At 39.8% G+C, this 24086-nt stretch overlaps 1 long non-coding RNA gene across 1 annotated transcript; it reads right to left on the reverse strand.

Annotated features, from left to right (window-relative positions):
• Positions 1-195: 195 nt before the first annotated feature.
• LOC121797327 lies at positions 196-21972 on the reverse strand. Its single transcript, XR_006049821.1, has 3 exons — positions 21703-21972; positions 17169-17235; positions 196-418 (listed from the first exon to the last, which is right to left on the reverse strand). It is a non-coding gene; the product is annotated as an uncharacterized LOC121797327 (long non-coding RNA).
• Positions 21973-24086: the final 2114 nt, after the last annotated feature.

A 24086-nucleotide genomic window follows, 5' to 3' on the forward strand; every position in this document is an offset into this window, starting at 1 on the left:
TTGTAAGAGATGAGCAAATTTCGGGACGAAATTTCTGTTAAGGTGGGTAGAATGTAACACCCGTACTTTTTATAGTACTTGGAACAACACCAAGCTACTTCGAGGCAAATAATAATTTGTCTAAACGAAAGAAAACGAACAAAAAAATAAATCAAAGTCCAAATGTTTATATAAAATGGCTTTGGGCCACAACATTTAAAAAGTCTAACCAATAAAGAATTATACAAGTGTGGGTCTTACAACTAAATGAGCCCAAAACAAATTTAATTAAATTGTGGGAGCCCAAATTCTTTTCCAAACAAATGGGAGCAAGCCCAAGAATCCTTTCTTCTTCTTCCTCTCCCTCATGGCCGACAGTTTCTTCAAGTAGAGACCCTCCATTTCCACCTTCTTCACCTTCCCTCTTCCACCATTAATTCTACAACCCAAGAGTCAAACAAGTTAATACATTAGCCCCTTTAATCCTTTTCTCACATTATACTTCACAACAAAGAGAGAGAGAGGAGAGAGAGCCGAGTGAGTTAGGAATAAGAGAAGCGGCGGCGCTGATTGTTGATGAGGTAGGAGGGAGAAGGCGAACGACGATGATCCGATGGGGAGACCAGCGGCAGCAGCAGCGTGAGCCGCGACGGCTGGGTCACCACCTCTCCAACAGTGATGGCGGGACAGCGGCGAACAGCAGCCGAAGGCTCTGTGCAGACGGAGCAGCGGCGAACTGCAGGGACGCCTCTTTGCCCGATCAGCAACCTCGCAACCGGCGGCCAGCAGCAGCGCACTGATGAAACTTCGAGAGAGCAGCAGCGGTGCGATGCTGATCGGGACAACGATGACACTATTCGTCTGCTCGACGAATCCCGAACAGTAGGGACTGAGCTGACAGCAGCTGCGTGGACGACGGTGCGGCGCTGAAGCCATCGTGTTTCGGGCAGAGGCTGCGGCGGACATCAGCAGCAGTCTCGGTTGCTCATGACGGAAGCGGCCGGAGCGAAGGTGACGACGGGAAGAGATGTGGAACGGTAGAAGAGTGAACAGAGAGAGAAGAAGACGACAGTGTTTTGAATTGAGAAGAGGATTTCAATCCCTAGAATTTAACGTAAGGTAATGAAGATTAAGGATTTGGGCCGTATTTTATTTAATGTTTTGGGCCAAAGGAATTAATTTAAATTTGTAGGCCTACTGTTTTGATAAAGGGAATGACTTGGAGTTATTTTGGTTTGGTCCAAATTAATTGAATGGAAGATTGAGTCGAAGTGGGTGACTTCACGCACGCTTTTTGAGAACAGAATGGAACACAAGTTAAGGCCTTAAACGAACGAGGTGGGCTCTATTACTTAAACACTTTTATTTGCAATGATATGTTTATGGAGAGATAAGGGTAGTTTGAATGTTATGTCATGCCGTATTTTATGTTTTGAATTGCCTATCTAATTGTCTATTAGGATAATGTCCTACTAGACTTTGATGGTTAACGAATTCGGGTCTGACTAGGGAGTGAGTCCCTACTTAGACTAGTGCACTGATGGGGATCGTGAGCCGTCCTTTGGGTCGGCCGGTCTAGTGATCGAGTTTGTGGCCACATTCTCGTTTCACATGATGGTTCAGATATGGTACATGATGGGGGATGACGATGATATTTGCCTGCAGGCACCTTTTTTTTATTTATGGAAATGATCTTAGTGTTTCTCGGCATTTTAAAGTAAAACCCGAGTTTCACTCAATGATGGCTTGACATAACTTTATTGATGAAATGTATTTTGGGCATGAGTTCACTGAGTGCATCAAGTACTCAGCCCCTGCATATGTTTTCCCTATGTGCAGGTTGAGTGTGGACGGGAGACGGAGGATGTTGAGCATTGGACCGAGATCATATTCAATAAATGTTCCGGTTGCTATTGTGTCTTCATACATAGTAGTAGCTGACTCTCAAATGCTTCCGCTACATCAAGTTTTAGAACTCTGATGTTATCTTTATTCTGTTGGACTATTTTTCCTACGAACTTTGTTGCTTCGTTATTTCAGACTATAATTTGGTAATAAAGTTCATTTTTTGATCTACATATCGTACCCCTTGATTGTTTTCCCCTTTCTTCCCCGCTTCTTTATTCCCCCATTAGTCGCGACTCACCGTACTTTCTATCCTTAGGAAGTGCGGTCGTGACATTATGTGACACTTCTTTGCTGGTTCATTTGGAGCTCGGACATGATAACTATGTTCTAGGAAACCATACATTCCATGTTGGGGTTTCTCGTGCTGTTAAACTGATAATTGTAGCTGGAGGCCATACTTTCATATTGTTCTCGATAACTTAGAACATTGATTCTTTTAAAACATTGCATTCTCCACCGTGCTTCATAGCACGCTATAAGTATCGTTTCTGGGTCACGTAGCCACTTGGACCTGTTAAACTAGCTTAGATCACTTTACTAGATCGCGGGTACGATCTCTTTTCGTGTAGGGATGTATCTCCCGAACAGGATCGAAGGTACACTATTTTCATTATGACTGGGTCTTTTTAAAGACACTGGGAACTTTTTGGTTCATCGTTTAGTATACATGTATATTTATATATACTATCTGTGTGCTCAAAGGAAATGGACTTCCTTTCATTGCTGCCTATAGGTTGTAACGCCCCACTTTTCGAACCCTAATTTTCGAACCCTAAAATTTTCCATTAAATGTTTTAATGTCGTGAAGTATGTGGATTAATTGACGAGTGAATTAATTGCTTGATTTCTATGCGACCTAATTTTGTTTTGGAGTTGAGAGGTGGAATAGTCAATCTTGTCGAATTGATGACGTGGCCTTAATTAATCGATGCGGAATGAAATATAGCCGCAAATTATATTTTTATTTTGGGGAGTGAGATTTTAATAGGATCATCAATAATTGCCTTACCCATTTTATTGGAATTTTTGACCACTATGAATTTATGGAGAGGAAATATTTTCTTGGATTTAATTATTTGCTTGGGATAATTATCCAATTAAATCCAAAGCCTAATTATCCTATTTCTTGATGAAAGAATCGGCCCCTATTATTCCTAAGGGAGATTTCGAAATCTCCTAGCTTGTGGGAGGATTTTTATTAATTTTCTTGCTCCGTATTATTTTATTCTGCTCCGTGAAAATACTAAATTAAATCAATGGCTAATTAAATGGCCATGATTTTCAAAATATTCTCCCTTATTCTCCCTCATTATTCACGCCAATTCCCTTCCCCCAAATCTCTCAAATCTTAATTTAAGTTATTCTCCCAAATCTTCAATTAATTGTGGGATATTCTATTCCTTAAGCCTATAAATAGAGACTAACTAAATCCCTAAACCTAGCACTCAATTTCACACGCCCCCTCTCATCTCACACGCCATTCTCCATTGCTCCACTTCTCCCACACTTGTTCTTCCACTCTACTCAAGATCCTTTCGAATATCCAAGAGATTATTGAAGAATCAAGACTTTTATTCGTTCCTACCGTTTGTTTCGTCCAAGAGAGGTAAAAATCGGACCCTATTCTTCATTCCTCTCCATCTCAACTCTTCTTTTGTTCCCTCATGCATCTAGTGAGTGGAGGGATCTCAAATCTAAGGGATTTAATCGGTGGGAATTTGTGTTTGGATGTGTGATTTGCGTTTTGAATGAATTGTTTGATGATTTAATGAATCTATGGTGAATGATATATGATGTTACGAAAACATGAGTATAAGGACTCTCTCGAGCATGTTTGTGTGTTAAAACCATGAAAAAGTTGATTTTGAATAAATAGGGATAAACCCTAATTCGAATTTTTAAAGGCATGAAAAGCTGTAAGTTCGGACAGTATGTTCCGACATGTATTTGACCGACCAAATGAACTCCGATTTGATCGATTCTTTTTCCTGCGTAAACTTCATGATGTCTTCTGTATTGTGTACGAATTTCAACGTAATTGGACGAAAGATGAATATATGGTGAATTTTTAAAGTTGACTGCGCATTTCAGGCAGAAAGTGTTTTCTCGACCAGTGAGTTACGTTTTCTATTTGACTGACCTAAAAATGTTATTTTAACATAATTTTTAAACTGGAAGTTATTTGATGAGTCCACTACGTTGTGGTAAAATTTTAGCCCCAACGGAAGTCGGGTGAACCTTTAATAATTTTTATAAAATGGTTGCGCAGTGCTGCCAGATTTCTACCTTTACAAAAACACTATGTTGTTATAAGTGATATACATGATTGATATATGTGATGACATGATGTGTTGTTCAAAGATGGGAAAAGGGAAAACGATAGGGACATGCATAATATTAAGTCAATGGTTGTGATTGATAAGATATATACATTATCTAAAGGTGATAACTCGTGTGCGAAGCGTGATAACAAAGGAAAGGCAGTAGTTGGTATCTAAACAGTCGAGGTGGGCTTCTTTTCTACGCTACACTATGTGTGGGCTTTCTTTTACTAAACTCTTTTACGTATGATTGTGGAGCTATAAGGGTGGTTTAAAGTATTTATCATGCCGTGATTTGTTTTAACGTGCCTATCTGATGTGGCTGTTGCCACTGTTATATAAATCGAATTCGGGTCCTCGTAGGGCCGCAAACCCTACTTGGATTAGTGTACACCTATGGTAGATCGTGTGCTAGCGTACGGGCTGGCCGGTCTAGTGACCTGGTTTGCGGCCGCATTCCTTGTCATGTATTGGCAGATATGACTATTGTCTATGGGAAAATGACTGATAGTCGAATTTTACAATGGGAAATGATTTGAGTGCCTCGGGCCTTTCTAAAGCTAAACCCCGATGGTTACTTACGTATGGCATGATAAACTATATCTTTATTAAAAATGTTTTCGGCATAAGTCCACTGAGTATTTTATAAGTACTCAGCCCTGCATATGTTTTCCTTATGTTCAGGTTGAGCGGCGACGAGCGGTTGGCCGTGTTGAGCAAATTAAACGAAATGATAATATTGTCTTGAAACCCCGAGTGTCGTCGTGTCTTCACACATGACTTCACTCTTTCTCTTGGTCATTTTCCGCTGCGATATTTCTTTTACTTATTAGCAATTGGGCTTGAACTTGAATATGTTCCGTTATTGGATATTTTAAATTCTTGCTGGATAATGTCAAACTCTTAATCTTTTCCATTAACATTAATGTCTGGCCCAACTCATTATTTAAACCCGAGCCCTCATCTTGTTTTATACTTAATTGCTCGTTTAATATGTTGGTCAAGCCTTAATGATGAAACCCTAGTCTATTTTTCTTGTTATATTTAAGTCTGTTTAAGTCGCGATCGCCCGCATTTATTATACCCTAGAAGGGCGGTCGTGACAGTTTGGTATCAGAGCCTCAGTTCTTTCCGCTCTGGACCCAAGAGTCTTGTTGAGTCAAAGTCTATTCATGTGTAATTTGACTAAATGATAATTGTCGAAGGCTCAACACCACGACTCGTCTCTGCCCAACCACGAAGAATGAGGTAACAAGTATCTCAATTTATATTGATCCGAACCTGTGAAATGTTGGAAATTTCGATGGGAATATTATTCTTGTGATAATGAAATTATTTCGATGGAAATCGAAGATAATATGACGTCTTCGAAAATGTTGTTTGAAGTGTGGGATGATGAAAATACATGTATATGAAATTGTTTAATACTACTATGCCAAAAAAATGATGAATATTGTTGTGCACACCCCGATGAGGAAATTCTAAATGATTGAAATCACATGAATTGTGAAACGTAAAGTATGCGTGTGATTACTCGATTATACTATGAAACAACACCTATGGAAAATAAGTAAATACCATGGCTTTTGGAAAATGTTGTGAAGATATGAACCGTGAGACACTATGAGATTATACAATTGCTTTTGTTTAACAGTGAGGCATGATGGCTTTGAATATGCTGGATATTGAAGTATGATTGTGAACTTGTATTCATTGATGTTGAGATTTGCTATTACGTCCACGAAACTGCAAATTTTTACTTGAAGAAAATATATGCTGCTTCCATGAACGACAAAACTTTTATGCCTAGGCGGTTACAATTTCATGACTATGAAACTGTGAAATGCAAAGCATGATACACGTGTAGTTGCGAGTTTTTATTGTGATACAGATGAACATGAACTGCATGATTTATGAAATGCGATTCCATAGATGATTGATTGACTGAGTGTTACTATTCACATATATTAATGTACGATGTTTGTTATGCTATGGAACACCAAATGATTTATACGAATAAATGTGTTGATTGTGCAATATATGCATGACGTTTATGTGGTGAAAATTCATGACCGGTGAAGTACGAGGTATCGTATAGAACCACTATTAAAGTGGAATGTGGAACTTTTGAACTTAGCTGCAAACGTAGGAGCCAGATGAAGCTTAAGTTAGGTAATGATCAGATAGACGTTGAAGTACGAGGCTTCAAGCTATGCTTGAAATTATAACTGTAAGTTGACAACTGCAATATCACTTTCCTGAGTGGTAAAACCAACGAAAATATATATTTCGAACTTTGGTGTATCCTCACAATGGCGAGATCATACCTAAGATCTAATAAAACCATGCAGTCTTGCATAGCATGCCAAAGTGGCGATGCGACACAAATACGATGACGTTTACGACACCTTAAGACCATGTGTAAAATGGCAATGCTTTTCGAAAACTACGTGGCATGGCAAGAAGACTTTGAAGATGCGACTAAAAAAATGTTATTAATTTCGACAATACGATGAATCTCAACTTGGAATCCACGATTTCATAGAACGATGTTACCATGTTCGGGCTCGTGAAAAATGTGCGAGGGAGTGCGACCCTTATAGCTTGAATGAACGATTTTTAAATCAACAGTACTTACTTGGATTATAAATTCTTTTCGGGACGTTTTGAATAAACATGAGCCCTTATCTATTTAAACACCTTGGTTGACTCCCAATTTGCAAGTAATGTCCATTATCGAGTCATGACTCGCTTTCAGTTCTTGAAAATTTGTACTTGCCTTCGTGACCTTGGACATCTTGATTAGTCGTCTTCTTTGATTCATCTTTCGTAAGGACAATATCTTGACCTTGTGAACTTCCGTCGTTGAACTTCATTCCTAAGGTTGTTTGCATTTATTACCTTCAGTATAATCACACCTCCATACATGTTGTCTTCAAAGGATGGAATATTCTTCTTGGAACTACTAGCTCACCTCTTTATTCGGTAACCATGTATGTGGCAAGTTCTTTCTTGCAGAAGTGAAATTCTTTTTAACTCGGTTTCACTACATATATTGCTTCATACTCAATGATTTTTCTTTCTGCAACACCTAGTTAAGACTATCTTGTTCTCTTCTTCCTTAATGGTTGATCTTGTTAAATTTCTGAAAAATTCCATTCACTTTGAGTTGTCTTTAACAAACCCGCGAACCCATTGATGTGAGTTCATGTTTTTCCAATACCATGATGTTGTTGAACCATTATTTGTACTACTTCATGACATTTGTCTATGTTTCTAAATCCTGCCGCGACTGATTATTTTAGGCCTTGACCCGTTTGAACGATATCATTCATTGCTGTCCGAAATTTTTGCAAATTGTGATCTAGCAGCCGGCTATGGAATTTGAGAATTTTTGCAGTTTCATCCTGTTTCCATGACCTATCTCATGTTCTTTCGAGCTTTCATCAGAAGTAAATTCTTAAATCTCTATGGGTTTTATTTGATACCTCTAAACCATTTGATTCTCAGAATGGACGGGTTGAGTCCAATGGAACTCAATCATTGCATTGTTGTTCTTGTTTCCTTGATTAATTTTGGAGCCTTCCCGACTAAAAACATCCTTAGCAATGTTGCAACAATTTGAAATCTGTTCATATCCAAGTAAGACTGTTGGGTCAAATTTCGGATCCTTGTTACTAGACAGTAGGGAAATGCAGTAGTCGACTCGGATATATGCAAGGAATAAGTTTCTATGGTCGGACAGGCTAAAAAATGACACACCTACCAGAAGCATCGACATAACCGACGAGATACATATATGAGTGAACGATCGATCGAACGATAAGCGAATAAAGAATATGAGAAGATGTATTTACCGTCACCATCGTGCGAGGAAATTATAGAGGAAGTACCAGCCCCTTCATAGAGTTTATTGCACAAAATAAATATCGTCGGCAAGAAAGAACCTATGAAAGGTGACGAGAAAGAGCCACGGGACGGCGATACGATCGAGAAAAGAAATGTGTGATAATACCATGAATATTAGAAAAAAATCGTGTGGAAGTTAGAAGACAAAACGAGAAGAGTTAATAGAAATTTTCATGGGAGAACTTAAGTTAGTCGCTCACGATTTGCAAGTTATGGCGATGAGGGATATCGACGTAATTCTAGGAATGGTTTGATTAACCATGAATTTTTGCGATGATTCGTTGTAAGGAGAGACAGATATCTCTACAAGCCCAGGGCAAGGAACCCACCTTATGCTATGGAATCTTGATGAACCGGCGAGCATCTATCATCTCCGCGCTCCAAGCTAGTACGATGGTAAGAAAGGGGTGTCCTGCCTATCTTGCCTAACTACAGGGAGAAGAGGTAGGAGAAAGTAAAGTGGGGAATGTTGCCGTTGAATGAGAATTTCCCGACGTTTTCCCCAAAACTTTACCTTGACCTACAACTGGAGTTCACAATCGACCTAGAGCAAGGGTCGGCACCTGTGTCCAAGGCATCATACAGAATGGCGCCTAAGGAGTTAGAGGAACTCAAGATACAGCTCCAAGAGCTTATGGACCTGGGTCTTATTAGACCCAGTGTTTCACCGTGGGGCGCACCGGTGCTTTTTGTGAAAAAGAAGGATGGATCGATGAGAATGTGTATCGATTATAGGGAACAAGATGACCCTCAAGAAAAAATATCCACTGTTGAGGATAGATGACCTATTCGATCAACTTCGAGGAGCCGGTGTATTCTCTAAGATGGACTTGAGGTCCGGGTACCATCAGTTGAGAGTCCGAAGAGAGGATATACCAAAGACGGCTTTTCATACGAGATATGGTCACTATGAGTTTGTCGTAATGCCGTGTGGATTGACGAATGCACCTGCGGTATTCATGGACTTGATGAATCGAGTGTTTCATCCGTACTTGGATAAGTTCATTTTGGTGTTCATCGATAACGTGCTTGTCTACTCGAAGAATGAGAGAGAGCACGAGGGACATCTACGAATCACCTTGGAGACGTTGAGGACCGAGAAGCTATACGCTAAATTCAGCAAGTGTGAGTTTTGGCTGGAAGAAGTCAACTTTCTTGGTTACATCATGTCGGCAGAAGGAATCCGAGTGAATCCTGCCAAAGTTGAGGCTGTACAACAATGGAAGTCACGATCGTCACCGAACGAGACTCGGAGTTTCCTAGGTTTGGCAGGATACTACCGAAGGTTCATAGAAGGATTCACCAAGATAGCGAGACCAATGACCCAACAACTCAAGAAAGGAGTCAAAGTCAATTGGACCCCGGAGTTTGAAGCGAGCTTTCAACCCTTGAAGGAGAAATTGACCACCGCGCCAGTGTTAGCTGTGCCGGAGCCTGGAGTGAACTACGTAGTCTACACCGACGCTTCGAATGTGGGACTAGGATGCGTGTTGATGTAGAACAACAAAGTTATCACATACGCGCCACGACAATTGAGACCGCACAAGTTGAGCTACCCAACCCAAGACTTGGGTCTAGGTGCAGTAGTACATGCCCTAAAGATTTGGGGGCATCATCTCTACGGAGTTCGATGTGAAATCATTACGGACCACAAGAGCCTGAAATATTTCTTCGAGCAAAAGAGATTTAAACATGCGACAACGAAGATGGCTCGAATTGGTGAAGGACTACGATTATGGCATCAACTACCACCCTGGCAAGGCAAATGTAGTGGCAGATGCCTTGAGCCGGAAGGGTCATTCCCAACTAGCCACCTTTCTCACCATAGAAGAAATCCTGGTTCGCGAGTTTAGTAAGATGCGCTTGGAAGTGGTGAGAGCACCGGAAACAGTGGAAGCGCGAATCGCCACTTTAATGGTTGAACCTAATCTAAGAACAAGAATCGTTGCAGCACAACGAATGGATACGAAAGTTGGAAAATTTCGAACTAAAGTGAGAACTGGAAAATCGGGAAGTTTTAGTGAGGAATCCGACAACGCTCTCACTTTTGAAGAGAGACTGTGCGTACCAAACAACGTGGAACTCAAGAACGAGATCATGAGTGAAGCTCATGAGACTCCATACACCGCTCACCTGGGAAGCATGAAGATGTATCAAGACTTGAAAGAGTCATTTCGGTGGAATTGTATGGAGAGTGACATAGCGACATTTATGGAACGCTGCTTAGCCTGCCAGCAAGTGAAGGCTCTACATCAACGACCATATGAAAAGTTACAACCACTAGAAATTCTCGAGTGGAAATGGGAGCACATTGTCATAGACTTTATGACAGCTTTGCCAAAGACGCAAAAAGGGAATACTGCCATATGGGTAAGTATAGACCGACTCACCTACCGATTCCCGCAACGCCTGGATCGAGCAAGCTAGCTCAGATCTACATATAGGAAATAGTGCGACTGCATGGAGTCCCAGTGACGATCACGTCTGACCGTGACTCGAAACTCACATCAAGATTTTGGATGAGTCTGCAACACGAGCTTGGAACTCGATTGAATTTTAGCACGACTTTTCACCCACCGACCGATGGACAATCCGAGAGGGCGATCCAAACTCTCGAGGTCATGTTGAGAACCGTGGTGTTCGACCGCGGAGGAAGTTGGGAATCAATGCTACCGCTGATCGAATTAGCTTACAACAACAGTTTCCAAACAACAATAAACATGGCGCCGTACAAAGCCTTGTATAGGAGAAAGTGTAGATCGCCGCTCTCTTGGGACGAAGTTGGCGAATGAGGAGTACTTGGACCTGATGCAGTTAAAGAAATGATTAAAATTGTTCGACAAGTTCGTGAAAAGATCAAAGAAGCTCAGGACAGACAAAAGTCGTACGCGGATGTCCAACGAACCTACTTGCATTTTCAAACTGGCAACAAAGCTTTCCTCAAAGTATCCTCGTCAAGAGGGATAACGCGTTTTGGTGTCAAGGGAAAGTTGAAGCCACGATTTATCGGGTCTTATGAAATTCTAGAAGGAGTAGGACCCGTTGTGTACCGTTTGGCGCTACCCCCAAGCCTTGGAAACGTGCACAACGTCTTTCACATATCACAATTGCGAAAACACGTTTTTGGCCTAAAGCATGTGATTCACTACGAAGAAGTCGCGTTGAACCCTGACTTGAGCTACGAGGAGAGACCCCAAATGACTTTAGATCGAAAGGGTCCAGAACGTGACAAAATAAACCAGTTGCTTACGTGAAAGTACTTGGGAGAAACCACGGACACGAGGAAGCCACGTGGGAGCTTGAGGACAAGGTGATGGAATTGTACCCAGAACTCTTCCCTTGAGAGTACCAAATTTCGGGACCAAATTTCTTTTAAGAGTGGTAGGATGTAACGCCCTACTTTTCGAACCCTAATTTTCGAACCCTAAAATTTTGCATTAAATGTTTTAATGCCGTGAAGTCTGTGGATTAATTGACGAGTGAATTAATTGCTTGATTTCTATGCGACCTAATTTTGTTTTGGATTTGAGAGGTGGAATAGTCAATCTTGTCGAATTGATGACGTGGCCTTAATTAATCGATGCGGAATGAAATATAGCCGCAAATTATATTTTTATTTTGGGGAGTGAGATTTTAATAGGATCATCAATAATTGCCTTACCCATTTTATTGGAATTTTCGACCACTATGAATTTATGGAGAGGAATTATTTTCTTGGATTTAATTATTTACTTGGGATAATTACCCAATTAAATCCAAGCCTAATTATCCTATTTCTTGATGAAAGAATCGGCCCCTATTATTCCTAGGGGAGATTTCGAAATCTCCTAGCTTGTGGGAGGATTTTTATTAATTTTCTTGCTCCGTATTATATTATTCTGCTCCGTGAAAATACTAAATTAAATCAATGGCTAATTAAATGGCCATGATTTTTGAAATATTCTCCCTTATTCTCCCTCATTATTCACGCCAATTTCCATCCCCCAAATCTCTCAAATCTTAATTTAAGTTATTCTCCCAAATCTTCAATTAATTGTGGGATATTCTATTCCTTAAGCCTATAAATAGAGACTAACTAAATCCCTAAACCTAGCACTCAATTTCACACGCCCCCTCTCATCTCACACGCCATTCTCCATTGCTCCACTTCTCCCACACTTGTTCTTCCACTCTACTCAAGATCCTTTCGAATATCCAAGAGATTATTGAAGAATCAAGACTTTTATTCGTTCCTACCATTTGTTTCGTCCAAGAGAGGTAAAAATCGGACCCTATTCTTCATTCCTCTCCATCTCAACTCTTCTTTTGTTCCCTCATGCGTCTAGTGAGTGGAGGGATCTCAAATCTAAGGGATTTAATCGGTGGTAATTTGTGTTTGGATGTGTGATTTAATCTAAGGGGTTTTGAATGAATTGTTTGATGAAAAGCTGTAAGTTCGGACAGTATGTTCCGACATGTATTTGACCGAACAAATGAACTTCGATTTGATCGATTCTTTTTCCTGAGTAAACTTCATGATGTCTTCTGTATTTTGTGCGAATTTCAACCCATTTGGACGAAAGATGAATTTATGGTGAATTTTTAAAGTTTACTGCGCATTTCAGGCAGAAAGTGTTTTCTCGACCAGTGAGTTACGTTTTCTATTTGACTGACCTAAAAACGTTATTTTAACATGATTTTTAAACTGGAAGTTAGTTGATGAGTCCACTGCGTTGTGGTAAAAATTTAGCCCCAACGAAAGTCGGGTGAATTTTTAACAATTTTTATAAAATGGTTGCGCAGTGCTGCCAGATTTCTACCTTTACAAAAACACTATGTTGTTATAAGTGATATACATGATTGATATATGTGATGACATGATGTGTTGTTCAAAGATGGGAAAAGGGAAAACGATAGGGACATGCATAATATTAAGTCAATGGTTGTGATTGATAAGATATATACATTATCTAAAGGTGATAACTCGTGCGCGAAGCGTGATAACAAAGGAAAGGCAGTAGTTGATATCTAAACGGTCGAGGTGGGCTTCTTTTCTACCCTACACTATGTGTGGGCTTTCTTTGACTAAACTCTTTTACGTATGATTGTGGAGCTATAAGGGTGGTTTAAAGTATTTATCATGCCGTGATTTGTTTTAACGTGCCTATCTGATGTGGCTGTTGCCACTGTTATATAAATCGAATTCGGGTCCTCGTAGGGCCGCAAACCCTACTTGGATTAGTGTACACCTATGGTAGATCGTGTGCTAGCGTACGGGCCGCATTCCTTGTCATGTATTGGCAGATATGGCTATTGTCTATGGGAAAATGACTGATAGTCGAATTTTACAATGGGAAATGATTTGAGTGCCTCGGGCCTTTCTAAAGCTAAACCCCGATGGTTACTTACGTATGGCATGATAAACTATATCTTTATTAAAAATGTTTTCGGCATAAGTCCACTGAGTATTTTATAAGTACTCAGCCCTGCATATGTTTTCCTTATGTGCAGGTTGAGCGGCGACGAGCGGTTGGCCGTGTTGAGCAAATTAAACGAAATGATAATATTGTCTTGAAACCCCGAGTGTCGTCGTGTCTTCACACATGACTTCACTCTTTCTCTTGGTCGTTTTCCGCTGCGATATTTCTTTTACTTATTAGCAATTGGGCTTCAACTTGAATTTGTTCCGTTATTGGATATTTTAAAGTCTTGATGGATAATGTCAAACTCTTAATCTTTTCCATTAATATTAATGTCTGGCCCAACTCATTATTTAAACCCGAGCCCTCATCTTGTTTTATACTCAATTGCTCGTTTAATATGTTGGTCAAGCCTTAATGATGAAACCCTAGTCTATTTTCCTTGTTATATTTAAGTCTGTTTAAGTCGCGATCGCCCGCATTTATTATACCCTAGAAGGGCGGTCGTGACATAGGTCGTACAATGGTACTCCCTGTTTCGTTGTTACTTTCTCCCTAACTGATGGGTTCAGTTAGTCTCGTCGCCCTTGAAGGAGGTACCAAGTTCTCGTTCTACTAGTTCTTGGTCGCATGTGTCTCACCTAAGGTACTTTTCTAAAGCACTCTAGGTTCGCATACATTGTCCACATGACAGCTATACATTTCTGTCAAGCTCTTTGATAAAAATCACAGATACATTAAGCATATCTCATGCAAAGTATCAGCTATCACGTTGCATCACGCAAACATTTTGAATAACATTTTCGACCCCTGTTTCTGGTGCGGTTGATCGTGTCGAGCTGAGGTGTTGGGATCTTGTACTGATCTTTATGTTCACTTCCTAGCCTAGTACTATTGTTCTGGACTGAGACTTAGAAGGAAGATTCTTGGGTCAGAGCGAAAGAAAGGTGCTCTGATACCACTCTGTCATGACCACATCTCCCTAGTCAAAGAAAATGTAGCTATATCGCGACTAAAACTTACTGAAGCTGTCTCAACTCATCATAAGATGCTTAAATCAAAGGAAACATTGTCTGAAATGTGTTGAGGGTACAAATCATACCGAATCAGAGTAGTTATGAAACAATTGTCTTTGCTTAAAGTAAGTTCTAAATTTGCGCAACGGAAGAGTACTAAGACAGATATAATATGTATGAAGAAATACTACACCAGCTATCTTCCTACTTATTTAGCCTTCTGTCCCAACACCTCCTCGGCTTTGACAACGATCAACCTGCACATTAAGGAAAATAATATGCAGGGCTGAGTACTTGATATACTCAGTAGGCTTATGCAGAAAACTGTTTTCTTTTAGTTGTCAGCCAAGCTGAGTGAACGCGGGGTTTTTTTGAAAATAAGTCCCGGTCACTAAAATCTGTTATTTCTTTCTGAAATAGTGTCACGACCGCCCAAACTAGGGGTACTACAAACGAGGCGATTGTGACCACGGGATAACATTAAAGACAACATTTAAGGATAACATTTTATATGAAAACTTAATTAACTTAAAGGAATAATATTTTAGTTCATTAAAAGTTTAGACAACAATTTTTTAGTTTAAAGAAACTTAATGTTATAAATCTATTATTAATTAGCAACGACTTATGGCAAAGGATTTTTCAAAAGAAGCAGTGGAGAAAATTAATATTAAAAAACCAATTAACTTCCAAAAGAAAACATTTGGTTTAGTTCACGAAAAACCATTTCAGAGTAACAGGGTAAACATCAGATTAACGCCTAACACAATCAAACATGCTCAAACACAGAATCATGCTTGACAAGATTCTCGTACCCAAGTTTGCACATAAACTCACATCATTCACCAAGGATTCAAATCAAACTTCACATAAACTCAACCAAAATCGCATAATTATCAAAGTTCTCATGCAAACTCAAATTCCCACCGATAAATTTTGCAATCTATGATTCCTACACCCACTACATGCATGTAGGATTCAAGAACATGGTTCAAACGAAAAGAATGAGGGAAAGTGAAGCAAATATACCTTCTTTGACAAAAATGAATCGGTAGAAACAAGAAACGATGCGATTCGTCGGAGACTCTTGAAAATAAACTTCAACGGATGCAAGAACAAGAATTGAATGGAAGATTTTTGGAGAGATTGTAGAGAGGGAGGGGGAAAAAACGTGTGGAGTGAGGGAGAGAGGGAGGTGGACGATTTTTTTGTGAGGGAGAATGGGGGCCAGGGTTTGTTTAGATGGTATTTATAGTCTAGGGTTAAGTTCATAGGTGAAATAATTAATTAATTGTGGAGGAATAAAATATAGGCTAATAAATCAATATCCCACAATTAAAGAAGCCAAATTTTTGAAAATTATGGCTGGAAATTCAACAAGGAATTATTTGATATTTACTTGGAGAGAAATAAATCCACAATTTAGGAAACAAAATAATGGATATTCCATAAACAAGGGAACAAAATAAATTGAATCTCCAAGTAGGAAAGAATGGTGCAAGGGACGAAAATTTGAGAGATAATGCACAAGGAAATTATTTAAATCCTCAATTAAGTAGAATAGGATTTAAATTTGGTAATTTCTTTATAGGAAAAAGGTTCCCATAAAATAGGTAACGATTAAATAAATTCCCACATGGAAAAATAAGGTATAGGGGCGTGTGGCATAGATGAGGAACAAAAGGAAATATTCACATCTCTAATTAATTAGACATAGGTATTAGGATGGTATTTAATTGAATAAAAGGGATTCCACAAAATAGGAAACAAATAAATTATCCTCCAAAATTTAGTGAAGGGGCCGAAAATTATTAGGCTTAAATAGCCAAGGAAATATTTCAACTCTCAATTTATTTTGGGTGAAGAAATAAAATGTGGCATGACTTAATTGGATTTAATTCAAAAGAAAGGAGTCAACAAGGCACCAATTAAATAGGGGATTTTCGAAACTCCCAAGGATAATAGGCTAGAGTTCGAATTTCATGTAGTACAAATTTAGGGATTATTTGGTTTGGATTTAATGTGGATAAATATCCCAAAACAATTAATTAAATCCAAGTAATGGAATTCTATTTCAATAATTAGAAAGGGGCGAAAATTCCAATAGCTTGGCTCGAAAAAATATAGATGCATGATCCTAATGATTATTTCCCCACGTTGGAAAATATCAAATATCAAACACTTCATTCCACATTACCACGACAATTATTTCACAAAATACACTTAGTCACATAGAAACAAAAAGTTTCATAATCGAAATTTCAAATAAATATATATATGGAAAGGGTCACAAAAGTTTGGGATGTTACAAATAGACTGCAGTCTTTTAAACTTCTGATGATATGCCATATCAAACTGTGTGAATCGGGAATGTGGCCACATTCCAAGATCACTGGGCCGGCCAACCTGGCCCTAGCTCACGACCCCTGGACCGGCCAACCTGGCGCTAGCTCACGGTCCCTATGTGTACACTAGTCCGAGTAGGATTTACTGACCTACTGGGACCCGAATTCGATTTAATTGGTTGGCATAGCCAACAGATAGGCAATCATAAAACAAAACATGACATGACAACTCATTCAAATAATCATGTTTTCACATAAAACACGCTTTAAAAGAAAGAAGAGAAAGCCCACCTCGTCTGCTTAATTCTTTCAAACGGGCGCTTCCTGACTTGGGATAACTCGTCGTGCGACGACGTTCCTTTATAAAAATAATATACTTAAATTAGGCTTTAAGTAATTTTTTATCTTGCATGTATGCATGCCTAAGCGTGTGCTTACTATTTTACTTCTCGTCTTCTATAATTTAGGAGTCTTAAATCTTTAATTAAATCAACGATTTAATTTACTTGGAGTCTTGCCGAACTGCTCAGGTATAATATTCCTGGATTATTTCCTTAAGTATTTTGAAATACTTACTTGGCTAATAAAATTCTCGTCTAGTCATTTACTGAATACTATTTCAACACGGCTTAATAAATTTCTTTTCTTCTGTGGCTTAGGGAAATTTCTCTTCTAATTTCCTGAATTTATTTAGAGTAGTGGCTCAATATAATTCGAAGAATTATGGCCCAGATTCAAAGCAGTGGCCCAATTCCTTTATTCTCTTCTTTTCTTTTTCTCTCTTTTTTTTTAAAAAAAGCCCGATTAATATTTTGGCCCAATTAATAGAATAGGCTCAATTAATCATTAATTTAGGGAGGCCATAAATTCAATTAATTTGTGACCCAAAAGGAATTTATTTGCATTGGCCCAAAAAAATATTGGCCCAAAGACTACACTCCCAGTCTGTCAGCTAGACATCACCAAACCGAACCGGCCCGGCTGAACCGGCCCGGAACCGTCACCGGCGGTTCCGAACCGGAACCGGAACCGTCGGCGGCGGTTCCGAACCGTGACCGGAACCGGCGGTTCCGACGGGCCGGTTCAGGTTCATGAAATTTGCGAACCGTAACCGGCGGTTCCGAACCGCCGGTTTTCACCGGAACCGGCGGTTCCGAACCGGCGGTTCACCGGTTCCGACACCTTTTCAGGCTACCACCGGCCTAGATGTAGCCTTTTCAGAAACCGGGTCAGAAACCGCCGGTTTTTGTCAGAAAACCGTTGACGAAACCGGCGGTTTCTGACCAAAAACCGGCGGTTCAACGAGTAAACCGGCGGTTCCGGCGGTAAACCGGCGGTTCCGCCGGATTTCAAAAATTTGAAATTTTTTCTTTTTTTTTTCTTTTTTTAATCACATTTTTCCCCTATAAATAACCCCCTCATCTTCATTTTCTACTTACCCCATTCTTGTGTTGATAAGAATTTCTCTCTCAATCTCAATTTCTCTATTCTCCATCCTCTTTCTCTCAAGTTGTTTACGTTATTTGCGCTCATAATTTACTCACGTTGTTCTTGTTTACGTTAATATCACATAAACACTACTCTCTATTCTCTACTTCCAATTTCCATAATATCATGTCTTCATCTCGTCGTGGTGGTGATCGGGGCAAGGGAATTGCCCAAGATCAAAGTGACTCTCGTCGTCGTCGTGCCCCTTCTAGAGCACAAGTTGCGGAGGAGGTGGGAAGGCGAGCCGCTCTTCGATTACAAGTAAGTTCTAAACTTCTAAATTAAATGTTTTACTATGTTAATATGTTATAATAAGTTTTAATATGTTAGTAGTTTTTTAATATGTTTTATTATGTTATATGATATAAGTTTTAATATGTTAGTAAGTTTTAATATGTTTTAATATGTTATATGATAAGTCTTTAATTTGAGAGCACCATTTGGTATACTTGCTCGGAAAAAGATTATGTGCGGACTACCGCCTTTTCTTATATCCTTGTGCAAGATGGCCTATTGTGGAATGCCTCAGCGTCGTCCTTCCTTTGATTTATATGTTATAAGTTTTAATATGTTTTAGTAAGTTTTAATATGTTAATATGTTTTAATATGTTTTAATATCCGATTTAATTGCGGCTTGCTCCCCGGTGATAAGTGGTAAGTATTTTCATCAACGATGTATTTGTCATATTTTAAACTTATGTGTACAAGATGCTTTGTCTTTATGGCAAAGACATATTCAACCTATTACTACAGCTGTATCCTTGATCCACTGGAAGCCTCAAATTGGCAAGGCGTGGAAGAAGTATTGCCACTCGAAGAAAATAAGGTACACAAAGTTTACTTTGGACGTTTCTACTAGATGGAACTCTACATATGACATGTTGCAATCTACAATGGAGCATATAGACTATTTAGTTGATTTTTATAGAACTTACCCTGTTGATGATTTATATCTAACATCTTCTTGTTGGGAACAAAGCCTGAGTTTATTTAAATTATTCAAAAATTTTCGAAGTGCAACTATGGAGTTATCGGGTGTGTATTATTGCACATCCGTTCGTGTTTTAGAACATTGCATGATCATATCACTTGGTTTTAAAACTGCAATGAAAAATTCCGCAAACAATCTTGAGCTTATGTGTGTTTTATATTACATGGTTGAAAAATGGCTCAAGTATTTCAATGAGATCCCAACAGTTTTTTTGCTTGCCAAAGTTTTGGATCCAAAGTGGAAACTAGTTGGTACTTTCAAAATTTTAGAATTTTATTACAACAGTTTAGCTTCTATTGATCTTGAACCACTCCGAGCTTTGCAAACTGACGACGACGACAACTACATAAACCTTGCCCAAACATTCCAAATAAACCTCCCCCACCTCCCAAGCCTCCAAAGAAATTTTGAGTTCGACTTGCGGTCTCTCTTTCACGATTACGAAGTCAAGTACAACACTACCCACCAAGTTCGACCTAGACCCCCCCGTCAAACACAGAACTTTGGCTTCTTCCAAGTTGATGACCCCGACACCCAATCCCAATTGGCGGACCTATACGCCTTCAGCAGCGGAGGAAGGACGGCACATTCGGTAAGTGAGTTAGATTTATATTTAGACTCACACTTTTCATTCAATGAGGAAGAAGGAGGTCCCGTTCCCCAACAAATCGACGTCCTAGATTGGTGGTCTTCACACGAGAAAGATTTTCCCATCCTTGCATCAATGGCCAAGGAGATCTTTTCGGTTCCGGCTTCCACTGTCGCCGTCGAGTCCGCCTTTAGTGTTGGAGGCAACGTCTTGGACGACCGAAGAAGTAGGCTCACCGGACAAAACATGGAAGCCACCATGTTACTTGATGATTGGTGCTCCGCCGAAATTAGAGACCAAGAACCGGATTGGGACAAACTAGTAGTACAACCCGACCAAGACTACTTCCCCGACGAAGAAGAGTAGGCGCCAATACTTCCGATCAAGCCAAATAGGTAAGCAAGGTAAGAGAACTACGTGGACTTTGATTCCAAAATGCAATTGAGCATTGAGGATACGTAGGCATCTCAACTTATATTTCAACTTAAATTTTAAATTTAAGTTTAAATTTAAGTTGAGCTCAAGTCCTTTTCCTTTATTTCTTTTTTCTCCCCTTTATTTCGAATATGTAATTTTGTAAATTGTAATGAAGACTTTAAGTCTTTTGTAATTTATAATTTTGAAGTTGTAATTTCTAATTTTTATGTTGTAATTTGTAAATTTTAACTTGTAATTTGTAATTTTAAAGTTGTAATTTGTAATTTTGAAGTTGTAATTTGTATCAATAAAATTACATTTGTACATCGCTTCATTCTAATGTTATTTACGCAAGTTTTTTTACATTTTAAACTTGAATTACAATTTACAAAATGCAAAAAAAAAAAAAAAAAAAATCAAAACGAACCGCCGAACCGGCCGAACCGGCCCGGAACCGGCCCGGAACCGGCCAATCACCGGCGGTTCCACGGTTCACTTGAACCGGCGGTTCCACGGTTCACGAACCGGAACCGCCACACCTTGGCCGGGCCGGTTCAGGTTCATCAATTTATTGAACCGGAACCGGCGGTTCCGAACCGTGAACCGCCGGTTCCGGAACCGTGGTGACGTCTACACTGTCAGCTGCCTCTCTCTCATCTCTTCACCAAATTGAATTTTTTTCTCCCCAAATTAAATCTCAAACCCTAACTTCTCCATCTCTCTCCCTCCTCTCGATGACATTGCAGGCTGCCGCCCCTGCCGCGCCTCACAGAGGCGTCCGCCGTCTCCGACGCCACCTTCTTCCTCAGTGAAACGACCGCTGGCCGTCGTTCACCGCCGTACCCAGCCGGCGCCGCGGCTGTGTAACTGTCTGCCTCGCCGTCCCGGTGCCATCGGAGCAGAGAAGAGGGGCGTCGCCTCTCGGGGAAAACGCCGTCGGGTTGGACTCGGGCTGCTGTCCGGCGTGATTCGAGGCGCATGCTTCGAAAGCGGCTTCGCCGCCTCTCCTTCGCGACGCAGCAGCTAAGTCCTTAACTTAGCTCGTTTATGTTTTCCTTAGACGAAACCGGTTCTTATAACACGATTTAGAAATGGGCAGATTATTGTGTTTCTCTTATGAGCTTCAAACTAGAGACTGAACTGCAAAATCTTAAGCATATCGCCCAGTTATATTATGCTTGTTTCAGTATATGCCTATAAGGCATTTGAAAAGAACTTTAGTCGATTCTGGAGCTACTGGTTGTTGCTACTATTTCTAGTGTTCCTAAAGTTATAGATTCTACTTGATGATGTTTCTGTCTGTGATGATTCTTAATTGATGCAAAGGGTAATGGTCTTACCTCTTGTGGGTGGGTTTCTGCACTGATAAGCACTTGAGATTGCTACTTGTTCCTGTAATTGCTGTGTTGCTGAATTCCTTTAATGGTATGTGGATGGGATTTGGTAAGTATGGAGGGGCTGCCTTTATAGATGAGAGTGTGTACTCGTGAGGTTCTGATTTGGGTTGTTTTTAATCTTGTTTTATCTTGCAGCAACTTTAACTGCATTTGTCTCCTTGTGGTGCTAGTACTTTAGTTAATAATGGCTTGTTTGTTGTGGCAGAAAAGGAGCCCTTGTTTGGTTGTGTAACTCAGTGTTGTTAAAATCGCGCCCCGAGCGCGCTTGGGTCGCGGGTCGCAAGGGTCGAGACCGACGTCGCCCCATTGTGGGTGGGTGGGACGAGATTCAGGGGTCGCCGTTGGGGCGGCTGAGGCGGCTGGGTCGAGCGGCTGAGGCGGCTGGGTCGAGCGACTGGGGCGAGCAGCTGGGGCGAGGAAGAAGAAGAAGATCGTCGTTGTTTCGACGGAACCAGCGTAGAGAGAGAATGGGGAAGGGAAAGTGAAAGAGGAAAGTGAAAGAGAGAGAGTGAATGGGCTTTTGCATATGAGGTGGGGACCACTTCTGTTTGCTAGTTGGTCTTGACAAGTTGTATATTACTATTTCTTTACATATTAATGAATATTTTTTCGTATGATGCAGTATGTTTTAATACATTTAGTAACACTTAGTTTTTTGTTAATTACACCTATTCCATGGAGTATTATTGCAATATACAAATTATATTATTATAAAAGAAGTATTATTATAAAGAAATATTATTCAACATAAAAATCAATACTTAATTTTCATAATATAATTTTGAATACTAAAAAAGTATTTAGACAATGATTTCAATTATTTATTTTGTGTTATACTTATGACTTATGAATTGTTTTGATATTTTGATAATTTCTATTTTCCACTTTATCTCTATTCACATGAATTACGTCGACATTTATTTTATTTGATATATTATAAACATTAGAGTAATATATTTATTTGATTTAATATTAAAAGACAAAAAAATTAGCCTAGATTAGTGGGTCTCTCGACCCAGTCGACTCGTCGACCCGCGACCCGAATTTTCACCTTATCGACCCGGTGCGACCCTCGACCCTAACAACACTGGTGTAACTGAAAGCTGCAGGGCTGTTGCTTTGTGCCAGGAAAAGAGATCTCTAGTTTGCTTATACATTGGCTGACCTCCTGCAAATTCTGTTGCTTGCTGGTGTTGCAGAGTGTACCGTTAGAGGCTGCAACAATTTGTTAGGGACAGAGGTGCAGGGCTGTTGTGGTCGTGGCCTTTCCTTGGCTCGTAGCCGCTGTACAAGGGCTGGAAATGTAGGTTGCTGCAACCTCTACAGACTGCCCCATTTGGTGAGTCTATCTTACTCTTCCCGAAAGGTCCCGCTGCCTCTTTCCTCTTCCTATGAAGCATGTATTTCTCTTTGACTTTGTTTTGCTAGCTTTCTTACTCATCTTATGCATTCTCTTGGTTATTGTTTCTCCTGAGTTGGCTAACCATCTCAAGCGACCAGCACACCGTCTCGGCCCAACTCCCGTCAGTAGTCGAGCCGACGGCCGGTGCTAAAAGTGCCGGAGCTAGCTCTCTTTCCCCCCTCGTAGTGTAATAGAGTAGCTCCATTTGTGAACATTCTTTCTTCCTCATGTAATAGTTTGTTGACGTGTATCTCGCTTGTCTTTATTTTAAATCGTCAAGCATTTTGTAATTCATTAGCTTGAAATTCTTTATACAGTATTTATTTTTATTCAAGAAATAAAAATACTCTTTCATTCTTCATAAATTTCTAGTATTTATTTCTTATTTCTCGAGAATTTAGGTCTCGACTATTACAAATTTATTCTTTGACCTCTATACTTTTCTACCACAAATTTTAATTATTTTATTTAAGTGTGGAATTAATCCTAAAATATAAAAAGGGAAAAACCCTAACCCTAGCCACTGTTCACACGTTTTTCCTCCCTCTCCTCCCACATGCCTCCCTCTCCTTCTCCACCAATCATTAACAAACTCTTCGATCTTGGTTCGTTTTGGAGTTGAAAACTCAAGATTCGTTGGAGAATCGAGCCATTCGTTGTGTCTACCGATTGTTTTTCAAGAGAAAGGTATACTTGATTCATCCTTCTCATCTTTTTACCATTGAATCCATCATTCTCGAGCCCTCATGCTTATAGTTGAGTGGAGAAATCGTAAATCTAAGGATTAATTGGTTGGAAAGGATGGTTGCACAAGAAAGTTTATATGTGTGTGCGTGTATGTTGTGTGTGTGCAAGTGGGTGGTTAAATATTTGGTGGATGTTATATGTGGTTATGAAAGCATGATTGTAATCTTGTTTTTGAAGT

This window comes from Salvia splendens, chromosome 1, assembly GCF_004379255.2.
Source record: "Salvia splendens isolate huo1 chromosome 1, SspV2, whole genome shotgun sequence".
NCBI lineage: Eukaryota > Viridiplantae > Streptophyta > Magnoliopsida > Lamiales > Lamiaceae > Salvia > Salvia splendens.